The sequence below is a fragment of the Babylonia areolata genome, chromosome 3 (genome assembly GCF_041734735.1).
Source record: "Babylonia areolata isolate BAREFJ2019XMU chromosome 3, ASM4173473v1, whole genome shotgun sequence".
Lineage (NCBI taxonomy): Eukaryota > Metazoa > Mollusca > Gastropoda > Neogastropoda > Buccinidae > Babylonia > Babylonia areolata.
The window spans coordinates 63159817-63179140 of NC_134878.1; the positions used below are offsets into that span (position 1 = coordinate 63159817).

A 19324-nucleotide genomic window follows, 5' to 3' on the forward strand; every position below is an offset into this window, starting at 1 on the left:
CAGGCACCAGATCCCTAACCCCAAAGGCTTTCCAGTGCTCGAACCTTTCGACGAGGAAAGGACCGAACATGTCATCGCTCGCTCCATCGCTTTCTTGCTTGTTCTCTCTCTGTCTGTCTCTGTCTCTGTCTCTGTCTCTTTCTCTCTCCCTCCCTCCCCCCTCTCTTTCCCCCCTCTCTCTCTCTCGTGAAAAAGGAGCTTGAAGCTTTTTTACGCTTTTTCTCCTCAGTAAAAACATTTGGAGTTGAGCTCTGTCTGTCTGTCGGTCGGTCTGTCTGTCTCTTTCTCCCCCTCTCTCTCTGTCTCCCTCTTTTTCCCTCTCTCTCTCGTAAAAAGGAGCTTGAAGCTTACACTTTTCTCCTCAGTAAAACATTCGGAGTTGAGTTCTCTCTGTCTGTCTCTCTTGAAAAAAAGATATATTCCGTTGAGATACTATAGCAGACCAAGTAATTTTCGGTTAGTATTACTCCTGTCTTTCTACGAATGATAACGGGTTTGGTTTTTTTTTCGAATCTTGCCGTATCCATTTATAAGTCGTTAAAAAGAACATTATTTGAGCATATATGTAGTAAGATTATATCCTTATGCAAATCTACTCATACAAAACTATGTATTCACCCCTTCAAATGGGGCCATGGCCTTATTGAATAAACTTTCGTTTCGTATTTGTTTCGTTTCGTTCTCTCTGTCTGTCTGTCCATCCATCTATCTATATTTTTCTGTGTGAAAACGCTTATCTTGGAAACCATTTGAAGAAAAGGCCATGCATACAGTTCTTTGGTCACACTCCTAAACGCTAATCGTAGGAGATGCAGTCGACTCTTGATGAGAAAACGCCAAAACGTTTGCCAGTCACAGCTTAACAAATACGCTAAAAGCTATCTTGTAACCCAGTTTCGTTTTTGCTGATAATCATCTAGGCCTGTGGTCAGTGCGCACATTTCGAGCTGTGAAGACTTTCGTCACATGTTTCAGAAGAAAACAGACCCAAAATATTCTATTCATGTGGCGAATGTGAGGAAGAAAAGGTACATGACTGTGATTTCTCGACAGACATACCGACAGATATGGATTCACTACGAACTATGAACAGGGCTGTAGACTGGAAACACCGGAACACCATTTCAACAAAAACCAAGTGTTGTGTCAGATCCACAGTCCGATCATGCTATCTTTCAAAGCCCTGTCATGTGACTGAAGAAAAAAAAGAAAACAACAACAACAACAACAACAACCACACCACACACACACACACACCACCCCAAAACCACAAGATTCACGGGTGGAAAGATTAAGAATTTCAAACAAACAGAACCAAACGCAGCTTTATTCCAGTGTCAATCCAGCTATCAAATAACGGTAATCGATAATCACAGATGTATGACTGAAAATGAACGCCAGAGTGTATGCGCGTGGAATATGACATCTTAATTCAAAGTACTGTGAATTGTATACTGTTATATGTCAATGTCAACTTTTAGTATAGGCTACTATTATGTCTATCCTTTAACTGTGACTTTTATTGCTTGTGTATGGCTGTGATAGTGTATTTATGATTTATTCTGAATTACTTTTTAAGGGTTTCTGTTGTTGTCTACTGTGATTATTGATTGTAATGATGGTTTGCCCTAGGTTGACATCTTGTCTATAGATACGTTGAATGAAGTGATTTTCTTGTATTTTTTTTTTCTTCTGTTTTACACCACATAGATTTCTCTTGATGAGATAAGGTATCCTGGATTCTGTACTCTGTACAAATCGACACAGTAAACAGAGACGTGGCTGGGATCCGAGCAAAATCGTCAGCTGGGAAAATCACATTTGCAAAATCCAGCCACAAAAAAGACTCAGACTGAAGCAAATCACCTCTCATCGAATTCCACCAAGACTGTGGGATTGACGGCCCTGAATCTGAAAAGAGTTACGTTCCTTGTTGCCATGATGACACCGATGAAACTAAATTAAATCATGGTACATCGACACTTCCGCTTTCTAAAGACAAGGCCACTGATTGTGGCTGTGCCCAGCATGTGAAAGATCTTTTCCTACTTACTCCATCATGCCTGGAGCTTCTAAAACTTGGAACAACACAAAGAAAAACAACTACAACATCGACAGCACAACATGTAGGTTCACACACAAGCCGAAAAAAAATGAGATACACGAAGTGAGGCGAATCCAACACAGCTGCTTCCAGCCCTAGATCGACAAAGTACCACACTGCTTTTCAATCATTCAGAACTAATGCATCATCAAATGACGCAAACTTAAAACTTGGAAAAAAAACAACAACAGTTATACAGAGGAATAACAACACCCGGAAGTCTCCAAAAAGCAAAAAAAAAGGCCAAGAGAGAGACAGAGAGAGAGATAGAGAGAGAGAGAGAGAGAGTGTGTGTGTGTGTGTGTGTGTGACGCAAACAGAAACACTTAGGCAGGGCTTATGGGTACAGACAATCAGTAATGGTCAACAATTAATGTAGATTGCTTTTTCTCCGCACTTGTCTTCTTGTTCAGCGTTGAAAGCATTTGATCAGCGACTACTCGGGGGAAAAAAGAATTTTTTTTTCGTACATATATTGTTCGTCAGTCATAACGGAATTATTTGTGTCACTTTCGGATTCACCCTTTTTTTTTTTTCCTTTTGTGTACATGCTTTGTGTATTAGACCAACGACTTCACTGTATTATCTGCCTGGTAAAAATGAAAGCTGTACCTACTCTGTGAATGTAAAATGACCCTTCCTCTAAAATTAAGCTAGAACAAGGTTGGCTTTTTTTCTTTTCTGACTCACTAAAACTTTAAGATTACTTTATAAGCTAACTTACAAACGAACTTTCAGTCGACAGGGCATAAATCATCAGTACCCGTGCGAAAACTAATTAGAGAAAAAAAAAAAAAACGAAAGAATTATTACACTTTACTTGACACACATTCACACAAATAGCTACCATTAGTGAAACTGTTCCAGTTCTTGGGCTACAACACTTCCAAGTATTGAAATAGACACAAAGTTATCGACTGTCGCGTGACTGCAAGTCTTTATTCGTGTGTGGGCGCCATATACACACTCACAGAAGGACCTCGTTAGCCATCCCTTTAAGCTTTCTCGCACGTCCTAAAAAGCGCGAGGGTAGCCAGAAAGCATGGGGGCTTAAAGACCCTCATTCTCAGCAAGTGGAAACCAAACTTGTCAAGTGTAGCCGAGAACTGTGCGGCGCTAAGTGCGACACGTGTTGGACTGAGCAAGGGAAGGGTCATTGACTGAACGTCTATGGGCTATTTTAGATTTTGGTCTTAGGTATGTGATGTCCCCCCCCACCCCCACCTGTCCCCTGCCACCACTGATCCCCCCCTCCCCCCCTAAAAAGTCACCTCTGGCGTTTTCTGGTTTGTTGTTGCTGTTGTACAACGGGAAATCTCGCGTAATCCATTGAAAGCTTTGCCTCTTGTTTCTGCATCTCAACATATGACAAATTATGTTGTGCATTCACAGGAGCTACACACACACACACACACACAACACACACACACACACACACACCGTATATATGTATATATATATATATATATATATATATATATATATATATATATATCTTCTTTTTTTTAAATACGTGAGCGTTAAAAAGTGAAAACCGGGGCTTACATCTCGACCAATATTCCAGTTAATTAGTTATCATTCTCCCCTCGAAATTTCACAGATGCAACAGTCGCATAAAGTCCTATCATTTCTCCCAACGTTTAACGGAAAGACACTTGGGGGCCGGGAGTCACGGACAGTGGACCTCCACCCTGTTTTGGAACCGAAACGTCTACCAGTTCCCTGTCATTGATGTCACGGACTAGAATATACACACATTGCTGATCTGCATTGTATTGTATTAAATCACCTTCTTGCACAACGTATTTGTCTGTATGAAAATCGAACGGCTCTCCACGGAGAGAGAGAGCGTAGCCAAATGCAGTTGTTTTTTCTGCAAGTATATATGTTTGCAATATCCACATTTGTTCCCCTTCGCTCCTGTGTGTAACTGACGGAGTGAACGTCCACGACTTGCTGTGAACACTGCTCATTCTGTCTTGAAGGGGATGGGGGTGGGGGGGATTTAACCTGTATGTTTTACTATCAATGTGGATTTTTGAAGAAAACATTTTTTTTGTTGCCAGAGATCACCACCCTTTTGCTACCGTGGGTTCCTTTACGTGCGGCTTAGTGCGTGCCGCACAGGCGAGCTCGGTTCTATCGTCTTATACGAAAGACTAGCGCCCGAACCACCGCTCAAGATCTTGTAGGGAGGGAGGGGAGGGGCGAGGAGAGGGTGTGGGGGGGGGGGGGAGTGCTGGGGGAAGGGTATGTGTGTGAAAAATTCCGTTTTGTGTTTGGGGCTCGAACCCGAGGACACTCGCTTCCCAGTTAGTCGCATTACCTCTGGGCCACCGCTCAACCACTGCAAGGCAAGTGGAGTGATGGCCTCGGGCTAAGGTGTCCGCCTAGGAAGCGAGAGAATCTGAACGCGCTGGTTCGAATCACAGCTCAGCCGCCGATATTTTCTCCCCCTCCACCAGACCTTGAGTGGTGGTCTGGACGCTTGTCATTGGGATGAGACGATAAACCGAGGTCCCGTGTGCAGCATGCACTTACTGCACGTAAAAGAACCCACGGCAACAAAAGGGTTGTCCCTGGCAAAATTCTGTAGAAAAATCCACTTCGATAGGAAAAACAAATAAAACTGCACGCAGGAATTTTTTTTTTTTAATGGGTGGCGCTGTAGTATAGCGACGCGCTCTCCCTGGGGAGAGCAGCCCGAATTTCACACAGAGAAATCTGTTGTGATAAAAAAAGAAATACAAATACAAATACAAAACAGCCTATGTTAACCCACTCGCGTCTCGTTTGCGCTTGTGGTTTGTTGTTGTTGTTCATAATCACGTCTACTATCGTCCACTCCTGCACAACCAATGGCAATATCTACATGTCTTCCCCAGTTCTATTCCGTTTATACGACAGAAACCCCCCGAAAACGGAGTATGGCTGCCTACATGGGGGGCGGACGGTCATGCACGTAAAAGCCCACTCGTGCACGTACGAGTGAACGTGGGAGTTGCAGCCCAGAACGAAGAGGAAGTAAAGACAGAAACAGTTGGAAAATTGGTCGTTAACAACATTGTAATATACACTCTTCATCCTCCTTCCCTCCACTCTTTGACTGACTTGACTTTTACGTCATTCGTGAGAGAGGGGAAATGTGGAGTATATATTACAAAGTTATTTGATAAATCAGTTTACATCTATCTCCGTGTTCGGAACAACACAATGTTATTTGATAAATCAGTTTACAACTATCTCTGTGTTCGGAACGAAACACAATTTTATTTGATAAATCAGTTTACATCTATCTCCGTGTTCGGAACAACACAATGTTATTTGATAAATCAGTTTACAACTATCTCCGTGTTCGGAACAACACAATGTTATTTGATAAATCAGTTTACAACTATCTCCGAGTTCGGAACAACACAATGTTATTTGATAAATCAGTTTACATCTATCTCCGTGTTTGGAACGAAACACAATGTTATTTGATAGATCAGTTTACAACTATCTGCGTGTTCGGAACGAAACACATTGTTATTTGACAGATCAGTTTACAACTATCTCCGTGTTCGGAACAACACAATGTTATTTGACAGATCAGTTTACAACTATCTCCGTGTTCGGAACGAAACAATGTTATTTGATAAATCAGTTTACATCTATCTCCGTGTTCGGAACGAAACACAATGTTATTTGATAAATCAGTTTACATCTATCTCCGTGTTCGGAATTACATCTATCTCCGTGTTCGGAACGAAACACATTGTTATTTGACAGATCAGTTTACAACTATCTCCGTGTTCGGAACAACACAATGTTATTTGATAAATCAGTTTACATCTATCTCCGTGTTCGGAACGACACAATGTTATTTGATAAATCAGTTTACATCTATCTCCGTGTTCGGAATTACATCTATCTCCGTGTTCGGAACGAAACAATGTTATTTGATAAATCAGTTTACAACTATCTCCGTGTTCGGAACAACACAATGTTATTTGATAAATCAGTTTACAACTATCTGCGTGTTCGGAACAACACAATGTTATTTGATAAATCAGTTTACAACTATCTCCGCGTTCGGAATTACATCTATCTCCGTGTTCGGAACAACACAATGTTATTTGACAAATCAGTTTGCAACTATCTCCGTGTTCGGAATTGCAACTATCTCCGTGTTCGGAGCGAAGCTGGATGGAAACAACACGGGGGAAGAAATGTGGACGTTGCCCAACCAACACGCACAATAGTTATCCCATGCCAAAAACCTACAGCAACATGAGCTGGGTGTCTGATCAGATCCGTTGACAACGAAAATCGCCGCATTCCACTTTATCAAGTTTGGCAAATTTTCAGACAAAACGGTACATTAGCTACTACGCGTTGTAAAAATCAGTATGAATTAAACAAAAAAACAAAAAACAAAAAAATCGCGCAAATATGACTGCTGGATATTTTATAGACATTTAATTTAAATTAAAAATTTTTATTTTTTTATACCTTTCTGAACAAAAAAGAGGAAGATTTCCTGATCCTCACTCCGCTATTTTATAGATGGAAACACACTGTCTGAATTACGTAATACAGTGGTGGCCTATTATTTGAAAATGAGCTTAGAATATATTCCTACATTGATTAAAATGTTTCCTGTGCCACTGGTTTGAATCTTGAAGATATGCATGTACACCTACATGAAGGGAAGAAAGGAAGGAAAAAAAAAAATCGGGAAAAAAAAACAAAATCTCCATACCGTTATCAAGGCTGAACAACAGGTAAATTCTAATCTCGTTTTTTGGTTTTTTGTTTTTTTTGTGCGTGTGTGTGTATTTTTTTGTTTTGTTGTGTGTGTGTGTGTGTGTGTGTGTGTGTGTGTGTGTGTGCGTGTGTGTGTGTGGTTGTGAAAATACCCTTGGTAACTATGACCATGCTTGTGTAGTATGTAACTTGTCACAGGAAAATTGTCATGGTGATGATGTTGAAGAGAAAATATAACCTTCATTGTAAGGGAAAAACAAAACAAAACAAAAACAAAAAACAAAACAAAAACAACAAAAAAAGAATTTTAATCTCAGATTACTCCCCCCCCCCCCCCCCCAAAAAAAATCTGCCAGTTTCACCCCCTCCACCCCCCACCCCCTCCTGCAAACCCTTCACTGCCAACATTAATGATGCTTGTCCTGAACCATTTTTTTCTAAAAGTGGATAATTCTAGAATTATTAACAGACTGAGATAATAAGAAAAAAAAAATCAAAAAAAGACAACAGAAAAAAAAGGAGACAAAATTTACCTGACTCAAAATAGCCTACTGAACTAAAACGCGTACGTTATCATACAATTAAAAGAAAAATTCTTCGATTCAGAAATCAGAAAATAATGTCTCATATCTCTCACCACTTCATCAGCTAAACATTTTTGTTTTGTTTTTGTTTTTCTTCCAAATTTCACCCACATTTTCACCCTCATTTGCCCAGTTTCTCCCAACCCTCCGTTCATCCACATCTCCCACCCCTTCTAACCGATAATACTCAGATGTATTCATAAATACTTTAACAAAATGTCTTCCAATCACCGATATGTGTGACGGGACATTAAACACAAAATTCCTCCTCTCTCACCACTTCATCAGCTAAACATTGTGATTGAGAGTCGAGAAAAGAAAGAACTATTTCAGCACATGTATCAAAGTGACAGAACAGTCAACAGGATGACTGCCGTCACTGCCATGAAAGATGTCGTGAGTGACAGACTCTTTACCAACACAGACCCCATCATAATCATCATTATAGAAATGAAATATAAACTCGTGGCAAACAAACACTTACAGATTTCGTTCCCCAAACGTCTTGGTGGTTGGTTGGTTGGTTGTTGGTAGTTTTCACACAGCAACTTGCAGCAGCAGCAGCAGCAGTTTCGTTCTGTTCCGAAGTCGGTTTCTCTCTTTCCAGACGAAAAATAAACGACACACAATAAGCCAGTCCGCTCTACCACGCGCGAAAACACACACAATGAAAGAAGAAGAAGAAGAAGAGGAAGAGGAAGAAGATTCTGTTGCAAAACAAAAAAACTCAGCTGGACCAGTTGACGTAGTCGTAGGTAGGTTGGTTGGTTGGTTAAGTTCAAGGAAAAACCCAGACTTGGAGTGACTTGAAAAGGCAGAAGAAGAAGTAGAAGAAGAGAGAGGGGGTATATAAGTAAAGACGGACAGACAAACGAAAACTCGCTGCACTGACGGGGCTGTTTAGCTGAGCAGATAGCACCAAACTCAGGACCACTCACGGCCTTTTTGTAAACGCACCGACAGCACGAGCCACTTGGCTGAGCACGTGATACGCGCGCAGCTTGAGGGGGAGTGGGGGTGAGGGGTGGGGTGGGGTGGGGAGGCTTGACGCTAGGGCGTTGTTGACCTATCAGAGCACAGAACCACCACCCCCACCACCACCAGCAGCAGCAGCAGCAGCACAGAACGAGTTAGTGGCGTGGGCGACAAAGACAACGAGAACACTGTTTGCCCGTCCTAGTAAGTAGTGGTCATGAAGCCGCCACCACCACCACCACCACCCTCTCTCCCTCCCTTCCTTCCTTCCCCTGCCCTCCCACCCTTCCCATCTCCTCCCCTTTCCCTCCTCCCTCCCTCCCTCTCCCCCACACACATCCTTTTCTATTCCACCACCCACCCACCCACCCACACGTTGAGGTGATGTCGGGGTGGGTGTGTGACTACGTGATTGGATAAGGGGAGAACACACACAAAAAAAGGGGGGGGGGGGAAGAAGAAAAAAAGGTTTAACGTGAATCTCGTGATGTCACACACACACACACACACACACACACACAGGGGCGTGCTTGCTTGCTTGCATCCCTGATTCGACTGGATTGAGAAAGAGAGAGAGAGAGAAAAAAAAGGTACAGGAATACTGTGATTTTGAATGCAATTCAATCCCAGAATTTTTGTTTTTCTTTCTGTAAAAAAAAAAAGAAGTTTATTTTATTGTCCTTCTTTTAATTTCTACGTTGTGTGTCACGAACAGCTGTTCAGTTTCTGAAAACACAATTATCTTCCATAGCGTTGGGCAGAAAAAAAAGTATTGTACATGCATCAGTTTTACACGCATTGATTTATACAGAGACGGTTTGAAAAGGAATGTTTTGTAGATTTGTCTTACAGGATTTGAATGAAGGCATGTGACGGACTGGACAGTCCAACACTTGGTCAGCAGGGTGGATTACGCGTCGGGAGTCAGTTCTCACATTCCTGCACTGCTAAACGCGCGCGCGGATTGTCTTTGAAGTAGGTCCCAGCATTAGCGATAAGTACATGGAATCCGGACTGTACTTTTTCATGGCTATTTTCATTACCTTGTCTGTTCTTGATAGAGAGACGGATCTTTCTTTCCGTTTTTGTATTTTTGTTTTCTGGTCGTTGGTTGTTTTTGTTTGTTTTTTTCTTTCTTTCCTTTCTCTCGCTCTTTTAGACTTGTCCACAGCCTTTGGCACCATCGACCACTCTATCCTCTTGAACAGACTTAAAACTTTCTTTGGTATTCGTGACACTGCACTAGCATGGATCACGTCTTACTTGACAGATAGTACATAGAAAGTGCGTGTACATGGTAGATACTTTTGTGTGTCTGCCGTGAGATATGGTGCCCCACAGGGGTCCATCCTAGGTCATGTTCTTTTCGTGCTGTAAGCGGCTCCTGTGTCGGATGTCATCAGTCATCATGCGATGTCGCACGAGAGCTTTGCTGATGACACACAACTTTATCAGTGGGGTTTCCATAGCTGAAATGGATGTGCTGGTGAATGAGACACAGGAGTGTATTGCAGACCCAAATGACGACAAGACTGAATTAATGACATGTCCAAAAATGTTCAACATCCTTCCTTTCCCGACTCTTTTCTGATTAATAGCACACCTGTTTCACTTACTTCTTCTGTATGCAGTCTTGGTGTAATCCTCGACCAGTCTCTTTCCTTCCAACAGCACATTTCGAATATCTGCAAATTTGCCTATCTGGAACTGCGTAGAAAACACTTCTGTCCGCCACTGTCTCTCTACCGATGCAACCGAAACACTCGTATGCGATTTTGTTCTCACAAGATTGGATCACTTCAATTATCTTTTGGCCGATCTTCCCAAATATCTGTTTGACAGACTTCAGCGAAATCAGAATAACGCTGCCAGACTCATTTGCAGAGCTTCTAAATCTGACCATGTTTCTTCTCTCCTTCAGTGTATCCACTGGTTACCAGTTTCTTTCTGATCGGATAGACAATAAACTACCTACTTTATTTCTGCAGTCAACGGATCTGACCCAGAGTATCTTTCTGAACTCCGCCATATCTTTACTTCGATTCACCATCCCCGTTCTTCCTCTGGTACTGACTTGTCAGATACCTCATTTCAGATGTGAGACCTAGCGACACATTATTAGTTTCTTTTTCCATCCCCAAAGACGTGGAACAGACTCCATGATAACCTCCAACATTCCGACTCCCTCACCTCGTTAAAACCTCGCCTCAAAACTCATTGTGTGTGTGTGTGTGTGTGTGTGTGTGTGTGTGTGTGTTGTGTGTGTGTGTTGTGTGTGTGTGTGTGTGTGTGTGTGTGTGTGTGTTGTGTGTGTGTTGTGTGTGTGTGTGTGTGTGTGTGTGTGTGTGTGTGTGTGTTTTGTGTGTGTGTGTGTGTTGTGTGTGTGTGTGTGTGTGACTCTGTGTGTGTGTGTGTGTGTGTGTGTATGTGTGTGTTGTGTGTGTGTGTGTGTGTGTGTGTGTTGTGTGTGTGTGTGTTGTGTGTGTGTGTGTGTGTGTGTGTGTGTGTGTTGTGTGTGTGTGTGTGTGTGTGTGTGTGTGGTGTGTGTGTGTGTGTGTGTGTGTTGTGTGTGTGTGTGTGTTGTGTGTGTGTGTGTGTGTGTGTGTGTGTGTGTGTCTGTGTGTGTGTGTGTGCCAGTCAGAGTGGATTTATCTCACAGAAGTCTGTCAGAGGACAACACGTTTCTCTTGCCATGGGTTCCTTTCCGTGCGCCAAGCGCCGTGCTGCACACGGAACCTCGAGCTCATCGTCTCATCCCAATGACGAGACGCTCAGGTTGATTTTCCAGTCAAACTTGGGAGAAAGGGAGAGAGCAGGGTGACAGAATAACTCCATGGAGTCAACTTAGTGCGGGGATCATTCTGGGCCATGACACCGGCCTAGCGAAGACAATCACGTTATATTTCCGCTTTTCATTAACGTTCTTCGAGTGGTTCGAACTCAAGACTGTCCGGTTCCTCAGTCTCTGATGCTAACCGCTTCAGCTAAGGCGGCTGGGGGTTTTCTATGATCTCCAAAATATTATTTATTTTCTGTCCCCCAATGGTAAATCCATACGTCTATCAACCAATACTTTTGCTTGAAATATCATATCCCGAGTGTTTATTCCTATCTACCACTCGTAAGTTTAATTATATTCCGAGTTGTTCACTTCTATCTACCAATCGTAACTTTCTTTCTACCAATCATAGTTTGTAACATATCCCATGCGTTACTTTCTATCTATAAATCCAAAATTCTGCACCCAGGGTCACTTTATATCTACCAGGTACAACTTAAACAGTCTCGCTGGTGTTGCTCCCTATCTCCGGATCGTCAATTTCATCATACCGTGGGCGCTACTTTGATCATATCCTGAGCGGTTACTGTTCATCCATCAACCCAATCTTATAAGGTACCCGGAGTGTTACTTTCTATCTACCAATCGCAACTTTTATTATATACCGTGTGTTAATTTTTATCTACCAGTCGTATTTTCAATACATCTCGAATGTTACTTTCTATCTATCAATCGTAACTTTGATAATATCCCAAGTGTTACTTTCTATCAATCGTAACTTTGATCATATCGCAAGTGTTACTTTCTATCAATTGTAACTTTTATCATATCCCAAGTGTTACTTTCTATCAATCGTAACTTTTATCATATCGCAAGTGTTAATTTTTTTATCAATCGTAACTTTTATCATATCGCAAGTGTTACTTTCTATCAATCGTAACTTTTATCATATCGCAAGTGTTACTTTCTATCAATCGTAACTTTCATCATATCCCAAGTGTTACTTTCTAACAATCGTAACTTTATCATAACCCGAGTGTAACTTTCTATCAATTGTAACTTTTATCATATCCTGACTGTAACTTTCTATCAATCGTAACTTTTATCACATTGAAAGTGTTACTTTCTATCAATCGTAACTTTTATCATATTGCAAGTGTTACTTTCTATCAATCGTAACTTTTATCATATCCCAAGTGTTACTTTCTATCATTCGTAACTTTTATCATATCCCAAGTGTTACTTTCTATCATTCGTAACTTTTATCATTTTGCAAGTGTTACTTTCTATCAATCATATCCTGACTGTAACTTTCTATCAATCGTAACTTTTATCATATTGCAAGTGTTACTTTCTATCAATCGTTACTTTTATCATATCCCAAGTGTTAATTTATATCAATTGCAACTTTTATCATGTCCCGAGTGTTACTTTCTATCAATCGTAACTTTTATCATATCCCAAGTGTTACTTTCTAACAATCGTAACTTTTATCATATCCCAAGTGTAACTTTCTATCAATCGTAACTTTTATCATATCCCAAGTGTTACTTTCTATCAATCGTAACTTTATCATATCCCAAGTGTTACTTTCTATCAATTGTAACTTTTATCATATCCCGAGTGTTACTTTCTATCAATCGTAACTTTTATCATATCCTGACTGTAACCTTCTATCAATCGTAACTTTTATCATATCCCAAGTGTTACTTTCTATCAATTATAACTTTTATCATGTCCCAAGTGTTACTTTCTATCGTTCGTAACTTTTATCATATTGCATGTGTTACTTTCTATCAATTATAACTTTTATCATATCCCAAGTGTTACTTTCTATCAATTGTAACTTTTATCATATCCTGACTGTAACTTTCAATCAATCGTAACTTTATCATATCCCAAGTGTTACTTTCTATCGTTCGTAACTTTTATCATATTGCAAGTGTTACTTTCTATCAATCGTAACTTTTATCATATCCCAAGTGTTACTTTCTATCAATCGTAACTTTTATCATATCGCAAGAGTTACTTTCTATCAATCGTAACTTTTATCATATCCCAAGTGTTACTTTCTATCAATCGTAACTTTTATCATATCACAAGAGTTACTTTCTATCAATTGTAACTTTTATCATATCCCGAGTGTTGCTTTCTATCAATCGTAACTTTTATCATAATTCAAGTGTTACTTTCTATCAATCGTAACTTTTATCATATCCTGACTGTAACTTTCTATCAATCGTAACTTTTATCATATCCCAAGTGTTACTTTCTATCAATTGTAACTTTTATCATATCCTGACTGTAACTTTCTATCAATCGTTACTTTATCATATCCCAAGTTTTACTTTCTATCAATCGAAACTTTTATCATATCCCAAGTGTTACTTTCTATCAATTGTAACTTTTATCATATCCTGACTGCAACTTTCCATCAATCGTTACTTTATCATATCCCAAGTTTTACTTTCTATCAATCGTAACTTTTATCATATCCCAAGTTTTACTTTCTATCAATCGTAACTTTTATCATATCCCCGAGTGATATTTTTTCTACCAATCGCATCTACAATTTTATCCGGATTGTTACTTTCTAATTCTTCGTAATTTAAAAAAAAAAATATATATATATATATCCCGAGTGTTACTTCCTGTCAATAAACCCTAAACTCTACACCGTGTGTCACTTTATATCTACCAATCACAACTTTTATAATCTCCCGAGAGTTATTTTCTGTCTACCAATCGTAACTTTTATTTCATCTGGTGGAAGCGAAGATGTTCTTTTTTTTTTCTACTTCATAATCCAAATATATAAATAATAACAATAATAAAAATAATAAAAACAAACCAATATACTCTGGCAAACACACAGAAAAAAAGTGTTATATTTGTCTGGCTGTCTTGGAAGGCGTCCTATTTACACTTGTATATTGCTTAGGATTTATTGGAGTTGGTTCTGTTTTTGCCGAGGTGGAGAAAAACACTTTGACACACATTCACACACACACACGCACGCAAGCACACACACACACACACACACACACACACAGTGGCACACACACACACGCACGCACACACACGCGCACGCACACACACACACACACACACGCACGCACGCACACACACACACACGCACGCACGTACACACACACACACACACACATACACACACAGTGGCACACGCACACACACACACACACACACACACGCACGCACACACACACACACACACACACACACACACACACGCACACACACACACACACACACACACACACACACAAGCGCGCGCTGAAGATTTGTTGTCAAGTGGTTTAATCACCATTCGTTTAACGTATTATAAAACCAACTGATGACTGTTTGACCAGTTCGTGTAACAGCCAACAGACGATTCGGTTCCAGCAATGAATATACATATAGTGGAGTGATGGCCTAGAGGTAAAGCGTCTGCCTCGGAAGCGAGAGAATCTGAGCGCGCTGGTTCGAATCACGGCTCAGCCGCCGATATTTTCTCTCCCTCCACTAGACCTTGACAGGTGGTCTGGGCGCTAGTCATTCGAATTTCACACAGAGAGATCTGTTGTGATAAAAAGAGAAATACCAATACAAATATAAATAAAAATTTATACACACATATATATACTATATTATATATATACATATTTAATATATATATATATATACATCTATGTATATTTATATATCTATATATACATGCATATATTTGTATATATATCGACGTGTGTGTGTGTGCGTGCGTGCGTGCGTGTGTGTCTGTGGAAGGAGGTGAATATTAATTGCAATGTTTTTAAAAGCGAATATGTGAAATGCTTTTATTTGAGAACATATGTTTATTACTCTTGTTTGATCAAGTTATCTGCGTGTGTGGGGTGGGGTGGGGGTGGGGGGTGCGGGTGTGTGCTGATTATCTGGTTGTGGTTTTCCGCAATTCATCTTTATTCTTATCTTATCTGTCTATTATAATCAATGTGCAGTATAGTAGGCTATGTTTATAATTATATTCAAATAATATTTCTTAATTCTTTCTGTTTTTACATTAACTTGATTAAGAATACTAGTTATTACCTGCAGTGTGTGGATGTATGTATGAAACGAGGTATGTGATATTTTTTACATTTGTATCTTCGTAATATTTGTTGGGGCTGTTGTTGGCTTTTACAGTTATGGTCCCCATGTTGTTTACTTGTCTATGTTGTGATAATGCACCTGACCAAATTTCTCCAGTTGGAGATAATAAAGTTATTCTTATCTTATCTTATCTTAATAGAATAGAATTTGTATTTTGTATTGTCATAAAACCTTAAGGTTTATAAGACACAATAAAACATAAGCATGAGCATATCAAGCAAAGAAACATTCGTGGAACAAATTCCGCCGGCCTTGGCTGTAATTCAATTAGCAGGATCAATTCACTAGACTTGGCCTTCCGCAACCTTGGCATGATCTGAATAAACAAAACAATTTTCTACGGATACTCACCCTAGCATGACAATGGAACCTTTCTATATGGTCATTCCTAACCATCTGTGACCATGATACGTCAACACAGCTACCGAAGTTCAAAAACACAGCCAGACCACCCAAACTCTACAATCTACACGCTGGATGAATGGCCTAGAGGTAACGCGTTCGCCTAGGAAGCGAGAGAATCTGAGCGCACTGGTTCGAATCACTGCTCAGCCGCCGATATTTTCTCCCCCTCCACTAGACCTTGAGTGGTGGTCTGGACGCTTAGTCATTCGGATGAGACGATAAACCGAAGTCCCGTGTACAGCATACACATAGCGCACGTAAAAACACCCACGGCAACAAAAGGGTTGTTCCTGGCAAAATTCTGTAGAAAAATCCACTTCGATAGGAAAAAAAGGAAAAGAAAAAAAAAGAAAATGCATGCAGGGGGAAAAAAAAATGGGTGGCGCTCTCAGTGTAGCGACGCGCTCTCCCTGGGGAGAGCAGCCCGAATTTCACACAGAGAAATCTGTGTGACAAAAAAGAGCAATACAGTACAATACAATACAATACAATACAATACAAAACGTGAAGATGATTGGACAGAAAATCGTCTCTTACTTTTTTCTTTTCCTTTATCCTAACTGGACAAGATGGCTTGGCAAGAACGGGTTACTGATTTTTTTCTTCTTCTTCTTTCTTCATCATCATCTTTTCTTTTCTTTTTTTTTCTGCTCTCGAGCTTGCTGTTGAAGAGTATGTTCACCGTGAAGGGACTTGCTGAGATAATTAGGACAAATCATCATCATCATCGTTTTTTTTTTTTTTACTGGACTTTTTCCTCCCTCTTGAAATGATATCACCGCTGATCAGCAAGGTCAGCTTACCTCATCAAAAAGTACACAAAAGGTGGGAGTGTGAGCAGTTAAAACTGAAGCTTCTCTCTCTCTCTCTGTCTCTCTCTCTGTCTCTGTCTCTCTCTCTCTCTGTCTCTCTTTCTCTCTCTCTTGTTCGCTCTCTCTCTCTCTCTCTCTCTCTCTCTCTCTCTCTCTATTTGTATTTGTATTTCTTTATATCACAACAGATTTCTCTGTGTGAAATTCGGGCTGCTCTCCCCAGGGAGAGCGCGTCGCTACACTACAGTGCCACCCTTTTGTTGTTGTTGCTGTTGTTTTCCTGCGTGCAGTTTTGCTTGTTTTTTCCTATCAAGGTGGATTTTTCTACAGAATTGTGCCAGGAACAACCCTTTTTATTGCCGTGGGTTCTTTTTACGTGCGCAAAGTGCATGCTGCACACGGGACCTCGGTTTATCGTCTCATCCGAACCGCGGACGCGTTACCTCTAGGCCATCACTCCACACACACACACACACACACACACACACACACACACACACACATATATATATATATATATATATATATATATATATATATATATGGTGAGATGTACATACAAACGTCGGGTACAAAGAGTGGTAGATGGTGAAATGCCGGAATGACGGGCGCAACAGCCGAGTGGTTAAAGCGTTTGACTTTCAATCTGAGGGTCCCGGGTTCGAATCTCGTCAACGGCGCCTGGTAGGTAAAAGGGTGGAGATTTTGTCTCCCAGGTCAACATAATATTTGTGCAGACTTGCTAGTCCCTTCGTGTGCATACGTACGCAGAAGATCAAATACGCACGTTAAAGATCCTGCGATCCGTGTCAGCATTCGGTGGGTTATGGAAACAAGGACGTACCCAGCATGCACCCCCCCGAAAAAGGAGTATGGCTGCCTACATAGTGGGGTAAATTTACAAAACGGTCATACACGTAAAATGTTACATGTCTATCTGAGTGTGTGTGTGTGTGTGTGTGTGTGTGTGTGTGTGTGTGTGTGTGTGTGTGTGTGTGTGTGTGTGTGTGTGTGTGTGTGTGTGACTTGACTTGACTTGACTTGACTTCATTTATTGTCATAAAATCCCGAAGGATTAATAGACACAACAAAGAACAAAGGGAACAAAGAAATAAACGGTCATCTAATACGCATGCACTGAAATACATAGTTGGCAAGTGTTTTTTGACAGTCATCGCAGGTGAATAAATCACTTGGTTTTAGTATATTGTTTTGTATTTTTCTAGAGATCACATTTGATTGATGATCATACTGCTGTATAGTTGTGATTAGATGGCTTCGCAAATTATGAAATAAGATACATGTATCTAAGAAATGCAATTCATCTTCAACAACTTCACATATAGCACATAACCTCTCTTCTCTGGGAATGTTTGCATATCTTCCTCGTTCGATGTTTAAATAATGTGTGTGTGTGTGTGTGTGTGTGTGTGTGTGTGTGTGTGTGTGTGTGTGTGTGTGTGTGTGTGTGTGTGTGTGTGTGTGTGTGTGTGTGTGTGTGTGTGTGTGTGTGTGTGTGCCTGGAATATGGTTGAATGACCCAGGAAATAAATGATGAGCGCCCAATGGCAGCGCTCAATCTGCTCAGTCCGGGTAGGCGGCCTGTTGTGCTAATGATCCAGTGTTAGTGAAGCGCTTAGAGCTTGGTCTCCGACCGAGGATATGCGCTATATAAGTATCCATATCATTAATTCATTCATTCATTCATTCATTCATTCATTCATTCATGCCTGTCACACAGTACAGAACAGAACCGAGATACTGAAAAAAGCTAAATCAATATCATAACTGCAGAATGCATAGAAAACATATTACTGACTTTCATAACTTGCATTCATAAACAGAGCTTTGTATGGAAACTATCTGGCAACAAAGGCATACGCAAAGTTTGTCTGAGCTATATGGACCTCGATTTTATATCTCTTTTTTTTTTCCAGTTTATTACTAAAACATAGCAAGCCTGGAACAGTTTTGTGAAAAGCAAATAACAAAAATAAATAAATAAATAAATAAAAATAAAATAAAATAAAAAGGTGGGATGAACAGCAATACATTTTTTTGTCAAGTCCAAGTATGGCTAGTCGTTCCGTTGTTCACAAGTTTTGAGCATTTGGGTATTTTTCATTTATTTGCATCCATTAGTGTTTGCCAGAACCGTTCGTTGACTCCACTGTCAGAGCATGTGTCTGGTACTTGTCTTTCGTGATGTCACAGAAACTGCACAGATCATCATTCTGATCCCTCATCTCCTTTCAGTATATACAGTTTGTTCCCAAAGCATACCACACTGATGTTCACCAAGGCTCAGCAAGCAGTGGGTTAATCAAGAGTAAGCGCGTTGGGCTACGCTGCTGGTCAGGCATCTGCTTGGCAGATGTGGTGTAGCGTATATGGATTTGTCCGAACGCAGTGACGCCTCCTTGAGCTACTGAAACTGAAACTGAACTAGTCAAGAGTTTCACCTCTTTTGTTTTTAGTTACTGTGTGTGTGTGTGTGTGTGTGTGTGTGTGTGTGTGTGTGTGTGTGTGTGTGTGTGTGTGTGTTTAATAATTCTTCTTCTTCTTCTCCTTCTTCTTCTTCTTCCTCCTCCTCCTCCTCCTCCCCCTCTTCTTCTTCTTTTCTTTCTTATACAAATCGTAACATTAACGATGTGAGGTGACTTTCCTCATTGGTCAATGTAGCGGGAAAGAGGTTCGTATGCAGCCTGCAAATAGATTACAGGGACTGAGAAACAAGTTGAAAAACAAGAAGAAAAAAAAACAC

General features: G+C 40.5%; 1 protein-coding gene across 2 annotated transcripts in view; it reads right to left on the bottom strand.

Annotated features, from left to right (window-relative positions):
* Nucleotides 1-19324, bottom strand: part of LOC143280672 (uncharacterized) — a 118462-nt gene that overhangs the window by 95659 nt on the left and 3479 nt on the right. Inside the window, exon 1 of one of the 2 annotated variants that reach the window (XM_076585407.1) lies at nt 7922-8412. The exons of the other annotated variant lie outside the window; for it this stretch is intronic. The gene's annotated coding sequence lies outside the window, so the exon portion shown is untranslated. Of the gene's footprint in view, nt 1-7921; nt 8413-19324 lie in introns of those variants that run through there. 2 annotated transcript variants of the gene reach the window in all.